Here is a 5458-nt window from a genome sequence, read left to right on the forward strand (position 1 = left end):
ATCATCTTCGTCTAAATAGAAGACATCATGCACTGGACGTAGATCTATGAGTGAGGAGAATCTCTCTTGTCTTTTTTTTTCCTTTATTTAATTTTTTTATGTTTCTTCCATATGTAATAAGTAGAGGAAGTAGTCTGTCAATTTAGTTAGATGCTAATTTGTTTATCTTTTTAGGTGGGACTGATAGGTGATCCTTGTTTAGTCTTTCTCGTTATTGATAGTCTTTGGAGAATTGTTAGTTTTCCATCTCCATTACATTGGTTGTGTTAATCTTCTCTTCACTTCAACATTACATGCATACATTTGAAGAAGATATCAACGCCACATCAACCTTGATTATATGCCTCGTTATAAGTTCATAAGAATATATTTCAATATCCAAAATTATAGTTTCTGATCATGCAGTATCAAAGTCATGGTTCACCTAAACTTTGGACAATTGTGGTATTGATTCAATGCCCAAGCAGGTCGATAATTGAAAGAGCCCAGTCAACCAAAGAGCTAAGGTTTAAGAGGGCAGACTGACATGAAGAAGTATCAAATCATGGAGATGAAGGACCGATATTTCCCAGTGAGTATCAACGTTAGAGACCATCTACGTCTCAGGTCCATTGCAGTCTTGCAGATTGGCCCCTTGAGATTTAAAAGGAGGACATGAGGATTGAGGATGATGATCCATTATGAATGATAGATGGAAGGATAGATAAACTAGGGAGGTCATTTTCTATCGACGGGTACAACAGAGACAGGGAGATGTATAAAAGAGTATGAGAAATGGGGAGAAAACCCAATACAATATGGGGTGCTATTGCGCTACACTTTACAGAGAAAGATTACAAGTGGTTCCCCATGAAACACATGAAAACATGTGAATAACTACCTAAACTACTTGAGTTTGAAATTCAAAATGATAACTTCCTAACCTACCACTACCATGATCCAACGGTCAGATCTTTCTAGATCTGATCCAATACATCCTAACATGCCCCTCAAACGTATGTGGATTGAAAATCGACATACATTTGATTACAATAAAATATCCCTCAAAATTAAAATCAACCAATTGATGCACACTGCTGCTAATGAAAGTCTTCTGATCATAGTGACTGGAGCAGTTGTCGAATGTCCACTGCATATGACCAATGATACCGATTGCCGAATAAAATGTTGCTTGCAAGCAAAGAACATCCATGGGCGAGTCTTCATGGGCCGGCTTTGGATACCGATCCTAAGGGAAAGTGGGGTCAGTATGGACCACGCCTTAATAGGCAAATGTGAGCCTCTATAGGCTTCGATGGTCGGTTTTGAGTACCGATCCACTTGGAATCTTGAATTGATCGCTCAGGCACGCACCTCAAGACCGAGGCACCTCAACTGAGAAGAGAAAAAACTATTCCAGGCACGCACCTAAAATTGGGTACGTCAACCGAAATAGGAAAGAGTGAATTTGGAAAAATATTATGGGAGGAAGAAGAATGAGACGTTTCGTGTAAAATGACTTTCAAAAAAAAAAAGAAGAAAGTGGCAACTAGAAATTGAATATAATGATGGCAAATCGGATAAAGTATTTTTTTTTGGGTTGTGCATATCAAATTTGAGGAGTTCAAATTTATGGGTGTTTGAAAGACAGTAGGGGCTGTCAATATCAATATAAGGAGTCTAAAAGTTGGATGCCAATATCAATATTGAATGGTGTATAGAAATGAAGAAGGGTTCTGCTTCAGATAAAAAAAGAGAGTATTAGGATGAAAATGACGGGGTGACATTTTTTGACACTTCTCTTTGTTGCTTTTCTGAAAACAAGAATGCAAATATACATGCCAAAAGAGATCGGGGTGAACTTTAAAAAATTGATAGGTAAGAATTTCAACTGATTCCTTCTTATGTCCTCATTTAAGGCACTGCCAAGAGTATTGTCTTTGGTTTTCTCAGACGCATGAAAAGATCTTTTGGAGTCCCACTAAGATCATTCTGCAATATACGAGATGTTGGGGCTTGAGAAATACAGTAGAGTTCTTTGCACAGTGGCATAGATTGTTGCCGCCAGGAAAGTAGAACCGAGAAGCGTGGTGTCACTTGAATTTCCAGAGTGTCGAGATTGTGATGGGACACCACAAGAACAACAGAAATGGGGATGAGTGGTATAAATGAGAAGAAAATATGTTATGAGAATAAAAAAAATAAAATCAAGAGATCCAAAGATACTTGGCCAGACGACCCCGGTCGTCAGAAAATGAAATTTCACTTCTCGAGCTAGATGGAAAGCTCTGATACCATATAAAATCCCAGGGTTGATGGCAACCCAAGAGGGGGGTGAATTGGGTTTAAAAACTTTTGCCAAATAAAATGCGGAAACAAAAACAATGGCAAATTACAACCTTTAAGCACACAAATGAAAACAAATCACAAATACACAAAGAGATAGAGAGAGATAGAAAGAGTGCACCCGAGATTTATCGTGGTTCGGTCACAACCAAGGACCTACTCCACTCCACCAAGACTTCTTGGTGATTTCACTATGGATTCCCTTAATGGCGGGGAATTAACCCAATTACAAAGATGGTTCGGCTACTCCTCGCAAGACTCGACATGAACCGGAGAAAGCTACTCGTCTCCAACACTTGCTCTTGAGATGGCGCTGCGTCTCTTCGCACTCGCCAAATGTACAATTAATCTTTGAAGAAAGAAAACTAAAATCCCTTCAAGAGGGTTACACAAGATCGAAGAAAGATGTACAAATATAAGCCTAATTCCACTTCTTTGCTTAGAGATGAGAAAGGCACTAAAACACTTTGATTTTGATCTTTTGGATGTTCAAGATAATGCAAAAAGATGTTTAAGAAAGATTTAGATAGTGTATATATAGCCCATTTGAAAATATGACCGTTTGGGGGTAAAACTGTAATAATCTGGGTTAAAAAAGTCAAGCCTCGCAGTCCCCAATGACTCTTTTGCCAGACCGGCGCGGTCGACCTAGCCGCGACGGTTGTCTGCCCCTATCGGGCTTACCTTTTTAATTTCAAATTTCAAACTGTCGTGGTCGACCGGCCCCATCGCGGTCGCCCGGCGAGGGCTACCTGTTGATTTGAAATTTTAGCTCAAAAACCTTTCAACGGTCGACCAGACCTACGGAGGTCGACCGGCCAGACCATGCTGGAGTGTTTCTGGATTTCAGAAACACCTCCGTGGTCGCCCAGAAAGACCCTGTCGACCGGCCCGCTATTTTTCGACCAGTGCTGGATTTCCAGCTACCTTGCCGCGGTCGCCCGGGGAACCCTGGTCGACCGGCCCTGTGTTAAATTTCATTTTAACATATAAAGTTCAAGGGCTTTGGGCCATGATATTTGGGCTTAAATCCTATGTTTTCAAATACATTTTTCAAGTTAGTTTTAAAACATGGTTAAGTGCCTTTGACATCTCTAAAAACAAAGGAGAGGAGAATACATTCTAAAAGACTTGAAAAGCACTTCAATCTTCTCTTGAACTTCAAGGCTTCAAGTCAACTTCACTTCTTGGATCTTTGAAGCTTTGGCACATCAAATGCTTTCCAATTAAGCTTCTAGGCCTCGATCCAAGCCTCATTGAATGCAAACTAATGAGATCTACAACTAAAGACAATCAAACTCATTAGTGATACAAAATCACTTGAGATTGGAATCATCAAAACAAGAATGAGATGCCAAGGGTGGGAACCATTGGGCTTACACCATAAAAGAGTATGAGAAATGGGGAGAAAACCCAATACAATATGGGGTGCTATTGCACTACATTTTGCAGAGAAAGATTACAAGTGGTTCCCCATGAAACACTTGAAAACATGTGAATAACTACCTAAACTACCTGAGTTTGAAATTCAAAATAGATAATTAAATAACTTCCTAACCTACCACTACCATGATCCAACGGTCAGACCAATACATTCTAACAATGTATTCTTAACTTCAATCTAATTTCATGTGTTCAAAAAATTCCCAATAGGATAGGTGGATCTTAGAGGGATGTGGGACCAATTCAAAAGGACCCAGATGCAAGAGAATATTTCACATTTGTGCTTGCTGCGCAAGTGTAAAGAATAAGATATGCATCAAAGGAATAATAGTGTAAAGAATAAGACATACATCGAAGGAATAATGTTGCATAGAACATATACGTGGAGGATGTCCCTCCCCTATTTTGTTGGAATAGGTTTCTCCTTTCTTATTTAGTAGGAAGGGAGGAGAAAATATCTACATTTCCTATTTCGTCGGAGGGGAGAGACAATTCATAAGAAACTCACTATTTTTGGTAAGTATGCAACTTACTGTTTTTATTAAGGATTTTTTTTTAAATAGCAAATATATAATATAAAAGAGATAGAAACAGGGGCCCGAGATGGACCACACCCAAGGATACAAGTAGCATAAAAGAAAAGGAAAAGAAAATTACAACTCACGGCAGAAGATAATCAAACCATTCAAGAACCGAACACCTAACCCCACGCCTAGCCAACGAATCCGCCTCCACACATGCTTAAAAACAATAGACGATCCCGAGATAAGATCATCAATTTCGTCAAATATAGAGAAAAATCTCTAAGGCGGAGGCACCCCACCCATGAGCCACCGAATCACATATTAAGGATAAAATCTTACTATTTTACTATTTTAGTAAGTACACAAATTTACTATTTTTTAATACGTATGCAAATAGGGATTGAAGGCAACCCCCTACTATTATAAGTTGGAGGCATGCATGTCAACTAAAGGGGTACAAAAAGGAGATTGAAGAAGGCACTCATACGATACATACATCTTGAGGGTTTGAAGAAGAAGATCCCCTTCATTTTTGAAAGGAGGTACCATACACTGGACATCGAACTGTGAGTTAGGAGAGTCTCTCCCCTGCCTTTCCCAATTTGTTTATTTCTCTTCACTATTGTATTGATGTTCCTACTTCCCTCCCTACGTAATAGAAGTAGAAGTAGTTTACCAATATATTTAGCTGTCAGTTTATTTATCTTTTTAGGTGGAAAGATAGAAGATCCTTTTTTAGTCTTTCTTGTTATTGAAAGTCTTTGAAAAAGGGTTAATTTTCCCTCTCTCTTACATTGTGTGTTGATCTTCGCATCGCTCCAACATTACATGCGTGCATTAGAAGATAATATCAAAGTTGCATCAAACTCGATTATACGATCGTTATAAATATGTAATAATATAGTTCAAAATCTGAAAATATAATTTTTGATGAAAGAAAGATCAAACCAATAATTGGGCATAAGTTGCAATGTTTCTTGAACAAGTTACTCAATAAGAAACACTATAATTTTGTAACTTTGGAAAGTTATATTCTTTGATAGTGATTATAGTGGTAGAAGAATGAATTCAGTGTTCTAGATTGTTTGTTGATTTAAAAAAATTAGTAACTTAGCATGAGTGCATCCACATAGTGAAAGGAAATCTAGCCCACCTAACAATTGACA

The sequence above is a fragment of the Tasmannia lanceolata genome, unplaced genomic scaffold, assembly GCF_043159265.1.
Source record: "Tasmannia lanceolata isolate RefF3 unplaced genomic scaffold, GAP_Taslan_0.1 ptg000019l, whole genome shotgun sequence".
In the NCBI taxonomy this organism is placed as follows: domain Eukaryota; kingdom Viridiplantae; phylum Streptophyta; class Magnoliopsida; order Canellales; family Winteraceae; genus Tasmannia; species Tasmannia lanceolata.